This window comes from Petaurus breviceps, unplaced genomic scaffold, assembly GCF_028583685.1.
Source record: "Petaurus breviceps papuanus isolate PSGF00001 unplaced genomic scaffold, PetGlider_PUasm1.0 91133, whole genome shotgun sequence".
Taxonomy (NCBI): domain Eukaryota; kingdom Metazoa; phylum Chordata; class Mammalia; order Diprotodontia; family Petauridae; genus Petaurus; species Petaurus breviceps.
In genome coordinates, this window is record NW_027187419.1 from 53,114,544 (window position 1) to 53,126,086 (window position 11,543).

The window sequence follows — 11,543 nt, forward strand, 5'->3', positions numbered from 1 at the left end:
TTCAAGACAATTCTGAAGGACTAATGATGAAAAATGCTGTCCACCTCCACAGAAAGAACTTATGGAGTCTGAATGCAGATCAAAGCATACTTATTTTAACTTCATTTGTTTGTTCATTCGTATTCCCAGTTTTTAGCACAAGATCTGGAATACAATAAGTACTTAATGAATGCTTTTTCACTTGAACTAACTGATGTGGAACAAAAAAAGTTGAGTTAGAACAATATGAACATTAACTATGATAATGAAAATGAATATAACACCAATAAGCAGCTGAACTCAGATCAAATGAATTAATTAATCTTGGTCCCAGAGAATAGATATTATCAGATCCCTTCCTCTTAGTAGAGAGGTGAAGGATGACAGTGTGAAATGCTATATATAGTTAGCATGGAATGTTGTATAATAGTGTTTTGGGCTTAGTTCCAAATTGTTTTCTGGAATAGTTGGACTAGTTCACAGCTCCACCAACAGTGCATTAATGTGTCTATTTTCCCATATATCCATCATTAGTCATTTTCCTTTTTTATCATCTTAGTATGGGTATGAAATGATACTTCAAAGTTGTTTTACTTTGCATATTTCTAATTATTAGTGATTTAGAGCATTTTTTTTCATATGACTCTTGATAGTTTTGATTTCTTCATCTGAAAACTACCTATTCATACCCCCTGACCATTTATCATTTAGGGAATGGCTCTTATTCTTTTACATTTGGCTCAGTTCTATATGTATTTGAGAAATAAGGCCTTTTTTTTTTTTTAAAGCAATAGGGGTTAAGTAACTTGCTCAAGGTTACATGGCCAGTTATTTCTGGGTGTGGTGCTGAGTATCTGAGCCCGGATTTGATCCAGGTCATCCCGACACTGGAGCCGGTGCTCTTACTCGCTGAGCCACCTGGCCGCCCCTAAGCAATTGGGGTTAAGTAACTTGCTCAAGGTTACACGGCCAGGTGTTTCTGGGTGAGTGCTAAGTGTCTGAGCCCGGGATTCGATCTCCAGGTCTTCTCAACACTAGAGCCGGTGCTCTTACTCGCTGTGCTACCTGGCTGCCCCAATAAGACCTTTTTTCAAGGAGACTTTCTGCAAAGATTTTCTTCCCATCCCAGTTTCCTGCTTTTTTTCTGATTTTAGTTGCATTGGTTTTGTTTGCACAAAATCTTTTTTACTTCATGTAATCAAAATTCTCCACTTTGCCTCCTATGAATCTCTCCCTTGTTTGTTCAGGAACTCCTTCCTTATCTATAGATCTTGCAGATAATTTCTTCTATGCTCCATTAATTTGCTTATGATATGATTCATTATGTCTAAATCATGTATTCATCTTGAACTTATCTTGAGCTTATCTTGCTATAGGATATGAAATAATGGTCTATTCTCAGTTTCTGCCAAAACACATTCCAGTTTTCTCCTCAGTTTTTTTTTTTTTTATCAAAATAGTGAGTTCTTGCTCAGTGAACTGAGATCTTTGGGTTTATCAAATATTAGTTTACGATGTTCATTTCCTTCTATATATTGTGTACCTAATCTGTTTCTTTGGTCTACCACTTTATTTCTTATTAGTACCAAATGGTTTGGATAATTACTGTCTTGTAATATAATTTGAAATCTTGTATTACTAGGCCCCCTTCTTTTTCATTTTATTTTCTTCAATTCCCTTGATATTCTTGACCTTTATTCCTCCAATTGAATTTTATTTTTTTTTCTAGCTCTAAAAATAATTCTTCAGTAGTTTGACTGGTATGGCACTAAATAATTAGATTAATTTAGGTAGTATTGTCATTTCTAATATATTGACTCTTACTACCCATGAGCAATCATTATTTTTCCAATTACTTAGATCTGTCTTTATGTGAAGAATATATTTAATTGTATTTATGTAGTTCCTGTGCTTAACTTGGTAGCTAGATTCCCAAGTACTAACATTGCCCACAGTTATTTTAAATAAAATTTCTCTTTCTCTTCCTGCTGGGTTTTGTTGATAATATATAGACATGCTGATGACATATGTAGTTTATTTTATATCTTGAAACTCTGCTGAAGTTAATTGTTTCAAATGAAGCCAATTTTTTTAGCTGACTCTCTAGGGTTCTCTAAGTAAACCATCATGTCACCTACAAAAAATGATGGTTTTTCTTTCCTCATTGCCTATGCTTATTTCTTTGATTTCTTTTTCTAAAAAAAATTTAAAAAATAATAATATCTGCAGGGGTTCTAGTGGATGGTAAGCTTAATCTGACTCCATCATATGTCAGTCACAAAAATTAATGAGATCCTAGAATGAATTAAGATAAGCCTAGTGTCCAGACAAAATTTGAGATCTGGAAGGGACCTCAGAGGTGATATTCCTTTGGTATCAGTTTTGTATGTGCTAAGCTCTGGGAATATATTGGTACTGATTGTTTAGAGTTTTATGCCATTGAACTATTTTCCAATTCTTGAATCTATTGAAGCTGCCACAACTTTACAAAAAATATTTTTGTAACCAAAATATGAATACACAATTATATAGTAGAAAAACTGAGAATTCAATGAAAATTTATTAGTAACTGCAAAAGTATATAATGTCCCAAAATAACAAAATAAGAGATAGAATTCTTAAACAACCCTATCTCAGAAAGACATTGAGTAAACTATAAATAAATTGTAAAAGGAGAAAATCCTTGGCAAAATGGATTTATAAGAGAATTCTATCAAATATTTAGGGAATAACAAATGTTTATGCTACAAAACCTATTCTCAGAAATAGATATTGAAGACAGTTTACCAAACTATGTGGGTCAAACATCCAAACCTGGATCCTATCCCTCTCTTAATCCCTCTCTAGGTTACACTCCTGACTCTCCAGAATGTCTGTCTCCACAATGCCCCAGAAATCTCTTGCCCTGGATACTCACATTAACCCTGGATTTCTCACATTGGAAGAACCCTATAACCTGGAAGCTCACATCACCCCTGCACTTTTCAGATTGGACAAACTCTTTGCACACCTCGGCTTTTCCACTGATTGGCTGTTTCCTCCCAGAACCTTCTTTTTAAGGAAGATGCCCAGGCCAGGTATGTCTTCATTCATGTGATTTCATGATAAATAAAAATCTCTAGTAATGCGTAATTAATTGATATTAATTAAAATTTCCTTTTTAAAAATATGGTTTATTAGCAAAATAGTCTAATTAATTAATTATAACTTTACTTGGAAAGCCAGCTGCTAAAACCTTACCTGCCAGTCGAAGAAGTTTAGCCTATTTTAATTTTGGCCCCTACCTACTGGCAAGTTGTGCAGGTATTATGATCATTGTATTCCTGACCACAGTAGTTGTCTTTCAGATCACTTTTACAATATTGCTGTTATTGTGTATAATGTTCTCCTGGTTCTACTCACTTTATTTTGTGTAATTTAATATGATTTCTCAAGTTTTCCTGAGACCATTCCATTCATTATTTCTTAAAGCACAATATATTCATCACAATCATATACCATAATTTGTTCATCCATTCCCCAATGATGGGCATCCTCTCAATTTCTAATTTTTTGCCACCATAAAAAGAACTGCTATAAATATTTTTGTGTAAATAGATCTTTTCCACTTTTCTTTGATCTCTTTAGGATACAGACCTAGTAATGGTATTTCTGGGTAAAAGGGTATGGACAGCTTTATAACTTTTTTTGTCATAGTTCCAAATTGTTTTCCAGAATTGTTGGACTAGTTCACAACTCCACCAACAGTCCATCAGTGTCTCAATTTTTCCATATCCTCTCCAGCATTAGCTCTTTTTCTTTTCTTTTGTCATGTTAGCAAATCTAATAGGTATGAGGTAGTACCTCAGAGTTGTTTTAATTTGCATTTCTCTATTAAGTATTGATTTAGAGCATTTTTCCCCTATGAATATTGAGAGCTTTGATTTCGTCTGAAAACTGCCTGTTCATATCCTTTGACCATTTACCAACTGGGGAATGGTTCTTATTTTTGTAAGTTTGACTTAGTTTCCTGTATATTTAAGAGATTTTTATTGGAGAAACTTACCATAAAATTTGTTTCAAAGTTTTATGTTTTCTTTCTTTTTTTTTTTAAAGCAATTGGGGTTAAGTAACTTGCTCAAGGTTACATGGCCAGTTATTATTTCTGGGTGTGGTGCTGAGTATCTGAGCCCGGATTTGATCCAGGTCATCCCGACACTGGAGCCGATGCTCTTACTCACTGAGCCACTTGGCCTCCCTTAAGCAATTGGGGTTGAGTAACTTGCTCAAGGTTACACGGCCAGGTGTTTCTGGGTGAGTGCTAAGTGTCTGAGCCCGGGATTCGATCTCCAGGTGTTCTGAACACTGGAGCCGGTGCTCTTACTCTCTGTGCTACCTGGCTGCCCCCAAAGTTTTATGTTTTCTTTCTAATTCTGGCTTCATTTTATTTGTTCAAAACTTTTTACCTTCATGTAACTGAAATTATCTATTTTACTTTCTGTGATCCTCTCTGGCTCTTGTTCAGGCATAAACTCTTTCCTTATCCATAAATCTGACAGGCATATTTTTTTTCATGCTCTCCTAATTTACTTATGATATCACCTTTTATGTCTAAATTATGTACCCATTTTGACCTTATCCTGGTATACAGTGTGAGATGCTGGTTTATATTCAGTTTCTGCCAAACTCCTTTCCAGTTTTTCCTGCAATTTTTTGTCAGATAGTGAGTTCTTATTCCAAAAGCTTGGATCTTTGGGTTTATCAAACACTTGTTTACTATGGTCATTTATTACTGTGCATTGTGTACCTAATGTATTCCATTTATCACCACTCTGTTTTTTAGCCAGAACCAGATTGTTTTAATGATTACAGTTTTGTAATCTAGTTTGTGATTGGGTACTGCTAGAATACCTTCCTTCACTTTTTTCACTGATTCTACTGATATTCTTGACATTTTTGTTCTTCCAGATGAATTTTGTTATTACTTTTTCTAGTCCTATAAAACAATTTTTTGATAGTTTGATTGGTGTGGCACTAAATAAATAAATTAACTTAGGTAGAACTGTCATTTTTATTATATTGGCTTGATCTACCCATGAGCAATTAATATTTCTTCAATTATTTAGATGTCTTTATTTGCATGAAAAGTTTTATCATTGTGTTTGTATAATCCTTGGGTTTGGCATGGCAGGTAGACTTCCAAGTATTTTTTATTGTCTATAGTTATTTTAAATTGAATTTCTCATTCTCTTGCTGCTGGGTTTGTTGATAGTATATAGAAATGCTGATCATTTATGTAGGTTTGTTTTATATCCTACAACTTTACTAGTAAAGAGTGGCAGTTTTGTTTCCTCATTACTTATTTTTATTCTTTCAATTTCTTTTTCTTCTCTTATTGCCATAGCTAGCATTTCTAATGAACATTGCTGCTTTACCCCTGATCTTACTGGGAAGGCTTCTATCTTCTCCCCCTTACAGATAATGCTTGCTGATGGTTTTAGATAAATATTATTTATCATTTTAAGAAAGGCTCCATTTATTCCTGTGCTTTCTAGTGTTTTTTTTTTAAATAGGAATGAGGGTTGTATTTATCAAAATCTTTTTCTGCATCTATAGATATAATCTTAAGGTTTTTGATGTTTTTGTTATTGATATGATCAATTATGCTTATAGTTTTCCTAATATTGAAGTAGCCCTACATTCCCAGTATAAATAACATAAGGCCACAGTGTATAATCTTTGTGATATATTACTGTAATAACATTGCTATTATTTTAGTTAAGATTTTTGCATCAATATACATTAAGAAAATTGGTTTATAGTTTTCATTCTCTGTTTTTGCTTCCCCTCATTTATGTACAAAACTATATTTGTGTCATGAAAGGAATCTGATAACACTTGTCTTTACCTGTTTGTTTTTTTTCAAATAGTTTATATAGTATTGACATTAATTGCTCCTTAAGTGTTTCATAGCATTCACTTGTAATTCCATTTGGTCCTGGGGATTTTGTCTCAGGGAGTTCATTGATGGTTTGTTCAATGTTTTTTGTCAATGAAAGAATTATTTAAATATTCTATTTCCTCTTCTGTTAATTTGGGTAGTTCATATTTTTGTAAATATTCATCCATTTCATTTGGATTGTCAGTTTTACTGGAATATAATTGGTCAAAATAACTACTGATGATTAATTTTATCTTTATTGGTGGTGCATTCACCTTTTTAATTTTTGATACTGATAACTTGGTTTTCTTCCTTCTTTTTTTTAAAATCAAATTAACTGATGGTTTATCTATTTTATTGTGTTTTTTTTCCCTCATGAAATCACTTCCTAGTATTATTTATTTAAGACAGCTCTTGCTCAGGGGCGGCTAGGTGGTGCAGTGAATAAAGCACCAGCCTTGGAGTCAGGAGGATCTCAGTTCAAATGTGGCCTCAGTCACTTGACACACTTACTAGCCATGTGACTTTGGGCAAGTTACTTAACCCCAATTGCCCTCCAAAAAGCAAAACAAAAACAAACAAACAAACAAACAGTTCTTGCTCCTTTGGGACTAGACAATGGAGTTGCCAAACAGTGTCTGACCTTGTGGCCAGTGTTAGCACTATAATCCCCTGTAATCTCTTTCTGATCAGTTGCCAGGTCCCCTTTACCTTCTCTGGTTTGAGATCCCCCACTTAAAATTGTTGCTACATCTGTCATCACCACCTATTTGACCCACTGGTATTTCATCCATTTGGGTTCTGGGCCAGCCTCCACCCCCAAGTCACAGATCTCTTTTTCCAGTCTCTTAAATTGTCTTGGGCTTGAAGAATGTCTCACCCTGACCTTTTGTTGGCTCTGCCACTCCAGAATTCATTTCGAGGCATTATTTTAAAGTTGTTTGGAGGGGAATATTAGGAGAGGTGGGCTGGGCCGAGTGCTTCCTCTACTCTACCATCTTTGGGTCTGCCTCCAGAAATAGGAAAACTTTTAATTATCAAGTATAGTTAACTTTTGAACATTTGATAAAGAGTCAAATAGTAAAATAATATTAACTTTTTCCATAGTCAGCAGTGATCTTTTAATTACCCAATAAAATGGCCCTTTCTTTTTCTTCATCCTTCCTGACCTCTCTGTAGCACTTGATAATGTCTATCTTCTAACACAACTCTGTTAATGTCAAAGGTCAAATGCTTCAGAGGGTCAAGAAGGATACAAATTTGGAAAAGTCTATTATGTTGGCCAATCACATGATGACTAGTAACTTTGGAATGCACATTTTATTATTTTACTCATTATTTAGCTGATATAGGATGAAACACATAGTCTGACCTAGATCAGTATTAAAGATTTTCCTATTGGCAAAGCCTTTGAGAAATTGGGGTCATCTGAAGCATGTTATTTAATTTAAACCTGACCATCTCATTGGTTCCTGACCAAAACCTATCTTTCCCCTCATCCTGGTGAGAACTTGTTTCATTTTTTATTGTTTTTGTTATGGGGTGGTGGTGGGGACACTTATTGGTGACAAAGTGGACTGGATAGGATAATGGATCTATAGTCTCTTGTCTACTAAAATTATCCTTTGGGTGAAGGGGTCCTGATCTGTTATTGCATTGCTTTTGGAAGCTCCCTCGTGAAGTAACTCTCAACAAATGCAGGCCAGGGCTTTATTATGTAACTAAGACTGGAGTTGCCTGAGATTCTTTAAGTGATCTGCTCAGGGTCATGTAGCAAATATAAGTCAAAGGGTAGACTTGAACCCAGGTCATCATCTTCCCTCAGAAACCATCTTACTCTATCCATTTTGCCAACTCGCCTCTCAAAATAATACATAAGCCTGAAAAAAATGATTTCATGGTCTTGAAAGAGCATCTCTGGGTTTATTTTATTCTTCATTTCTCCCAGGGCAAGAATGATACTGCGTGGTGATCACTTTGAGATCTGAACTTCAATGAGTGAAGCAATACCTCCCTCTCATTTATCTGATATACTTCATAGTTGCTGGATAATTGTAAGGTTGAGTCACTAACTTTCTGCTTCAATCGCAGCCCTGACAGGAAACCAATAACACCATTTCAGGTTCTGCTAAATACCTTCATTGTTGTTCCAACATGTCAGTTAGTCATTCAGTCAACAAGCATTTATTAAGTGCCTACTATTTTCCAGGAACTGTGCTAAATGCAGGGGATTCAAAGAAAGGTAAAGGTGGCCCCCATTCTCAAGAGGCTCACAGTCTAATGGGGAAGTCAACATGTAATCTACATACAGACTAGATATATAGAGGAGAAATTGGAGATGATCAACCGAGGGAAGACAAAGGAATTAAGGGGAAAGAAAACCTCTTGATTTTGAGAAATGAGAAGAGATTATGAAAGGACTGGACTGTCTCCAATGACCAGATTCGTAGTTGAATAAGAGAAAAGTATTGTGATAAAAGTCAGTCATTTGATTTATTTTGGAAATTGGGTGGGGTCTTTTTCTTTTTTTGGCTATGGTGGGAAAGGAGATGGTTTATTTTGTATGATAAAGTATGAAAAATTGTGGAGGGTAAAGGAATATAAATAAAAATTTCAGAGAAGACTTTCTGACCTGCTAGGGTGAGCTAGAATCATCTAAACAGGAAATTTTAAGAAGCACTTTTGATTTATAATATATTTCTTTTTAGGGGCAGCTAGGTGGTGCAGTGAATAGAGCACTGGCCCTGGAGTTAGGAGGACCTGAGTTCAAATCCAGCCTCAGACACTTAACACAAAAACTAGCTATGTGACCTTGGGCAAGTCATTTAAGCCCAACTACCCTCCTATATATATTTCTTTTTACAGGCCCATTTTAGTAGAACTAGAACTAGGGGAGGACAAACTTGAAGGGTTCTAACAGTACTTACAGTCCTTCAACAATACAAAAACAATAGACTTGGTACTGAGTTGGCAAAAATAATGAGCTAAAATAGAAAGCCACCAGATGCCAAATGAAGTGAGCTTGTCTAGTGCCCTGCTTCCTCCTACCCTTCATTGCAGGCTCTCTGATAGCATCCTTAGGCTGCTATTCTAGGGTCTCTAATGAAACTATGTCCTTAAATTACACCTCAAGAAAAGTTTGTAGGGAAATTTATAGTTCTAGTTTTACATTTCAAACCATGGTTTAAGTCTCATTGATCTGTCCCTCTCTGTATTGGCCCTCCTGGCCCTCCCCTCACCCCATGTCTCCTACACTCTCAACCTCAGCCAAGCTGGTGGGAACATTATCCTTTCAAGGTTGCCAAAATTTTCAGAATAGAGAAACAAAACCACTTTCAAGTCCCTCACAGCCTAAGCCCCAATTATACATACCACTTATGTAAAGATCTCATTATACATGCAAATTCTAGATAATCAATCACAAATTATACCAAAATTTAATTAAATGGTGATATTTGAGGCCTTGCTAGTTTGTCAGCATACTAAAAACATAGAGAAAAGGTGGTGTGTTCTCTACTTCCAAGGAAGCATCACCATTCAGATTTTGTGGTGTAGCTCTGCTTATCCTTGAACAATTGGTAAAATATAATTTTTTTGATACAATGGATGTGAGTCCTCTGACTGTCCTTTTCTGTTTCTCTAACTCCTTATAATTTTTAAACTCCTTAAATCTCCAGAAAAAGATTTTTCATTTCCAAATACATTTTTTAAAAAGCAGCTTATGGTTTTTACTCTAAGCAATTAGACTAGAGTTGGTGACTTTCCACATATTGTACATTGTGATTTCCAGAGGTGGTAAGAATTCAAAGGTTAACAGGGGTCCTAGAGGCCTGGGAGCTGGAGCAGGGCTGTATTGCTGCTGTGATCTGTTAGTGGACAGGCCAGGGGTAAGAGGAGGAAGCGGGGATGGCAGAGGCCCAAGATGCTGCTATCACTATATATGTCAGTCTGATACTGAGAATGTTGATGTATCAGGAAGTGATGTCAAGAATGACAAACTGACTGAAAACATGGCATAGAATGCCTGGAATCTCTGAGCTAACATAATATTGAGCATAGTGAGCTAATCAGAGACGTGGAAGTTAACACAGAGAAGTCAACAAAAACTGAGATCAAGATTCGGTAGAACCAAATCTAGGACAATGGAAACTTTAAGAGAAATCAGGAGAAATTAGTGACTTCCCAACAGTACGTGCTTCTGCCCAGCCCTCTTTTAACACCCTTTCAATGTATTTTTCAAAAATCATTTCTAGAGTCCTTTAAAGTTTGCAGAGCATGTTGCAGTCATTTCATTTGAATGTCACAAGTCTGTATGGTAAGCACAACAGGCATTCTTATTCCAGTTTTACAGATAAAAAAAACTGAGATAACAACCCCATGGGCAAGTCACTCACCCTTCTATGCCTTCATCTCTGTGCTCAATAAAGTCAGAGTTTCCATTTATACCGCATTTTCGGTAGTTCAGCAAAGGAAAGTCCCTGGAGTCCGTGAGGGCTGTGCCAGCAGGGTGGGAGGAGGAATCAGGGAGGGGCAGATTGGGGTGGAGCTGCTCAGATTGTCACTGGCCTTCCTAATCTGGGAGTCAGGGACACCACCTAGCTATCCTTGGCAACTTGGGCGCAAAGGAGTTCCCAGCTCTTACCTGGTTTGGCTCCTCTTCTCCAGGGGCTTTTTTTCAATCTGTCGATAAATATTTATTAAGTACCTACTGTATGCCAAGTACTTTGCTAAGTGCTGGGTGTAAGAGAAGCCATTCAGATTTGTAAAAGAGTCAAGTGAGCAGGAGGTAGGGACCCTAAGTGTGCCAAGTTCTTAATTTATGTAGTCATGATGTGTGTACAGGGAATCATCATTTTCTTTATTGAACAGGAGAGAATATATAGGTATTACGGCAAGGGGAACTGGTCAGACAAAGGTCAAAAGCCAATAAGGTATAAGGTAACAGTGCTCGAGCCCATTGTCAGAGGTACAGAGTGACCTCATGAAAATACTTCCTAATAAAAGACTTCTCTTTTGAAATCCCAGAACTACTGATACAGAATATTCCTTAAGGCCTACAGATGACACTTTAATGGGGATTAGGATTATAGGATCATAGATCCAGGACTGGTTGGCACCTCAGAGGCCATTCTCATCACAAAATGATAGATTTAGAGGTAGAAAGGATGTTCAAGGTCACTCAGTTCAACCCCTTCATTTAAAGTGGCTTGCCCAGGGTCACACAGTTAGGGATTAAGACAGGATTTGAAGCCAACACTTCCTTACTCCAAGGGCAACATTCCATCCATGGTGTCAGGCTGCCCTTTTTTTTTTTTTTTTGCTTTTTGGAGGGCAATTGGGGTTAAGTGACTTGCCCAAGGTCACATGGCTAGTAAGTGTTAAGTGTCTGAGGCTGAATTTGAACTCAGGTCCTCCTTAATCCAGGGCAGTGCTCTATTTACTGCTCCACCTAGCCTCCCCTGTCAGGCTGCCTCTTAAACCCTTCATTTTGCAAATGGGGAAACTGAGGCTCAGATAAGTGATTTGCCCAGGGTCACAAAGATACTTAGAACCTGAGGTGAGATTTTAATCCAGAGCCTCTAATCTAGAACCAGTGCTCTTTCCATTCTTCTATACTAATGAGAACCTGAGCCAGGCAAAAAAT

General features: G+C 36.5%; 1 long non-coding RNA gene across 3 annotated transcripts in view; it reads left to right on the forward strand.

The window, feature by feature from the left end:
• The window catches only part of LOC138155476 (uncharacterized), a 52,470-nt gene extending 43,788 nt beyond the window's left edge, over positions 1 to 8,682 (forward strand). For 2 of the 3 annotated variants that reach the window (XR_011166840.1, XR_011166839.1), the window contains one exon: positions 2,827 to 3,111. This is a non-coding gene — a long non-coding RNA (uncharacterized lncRNA). Of the gene's footprint in view, positions 1 to 2,826; positions 3,112 to 7,847 lie in introns of those variants that run through there. The other variant, XR_011166841.1, reaches the window with a different exon arrangement.
• Positions 8,683 to 11,543: the final 2,861 nt, after the last annotated feature.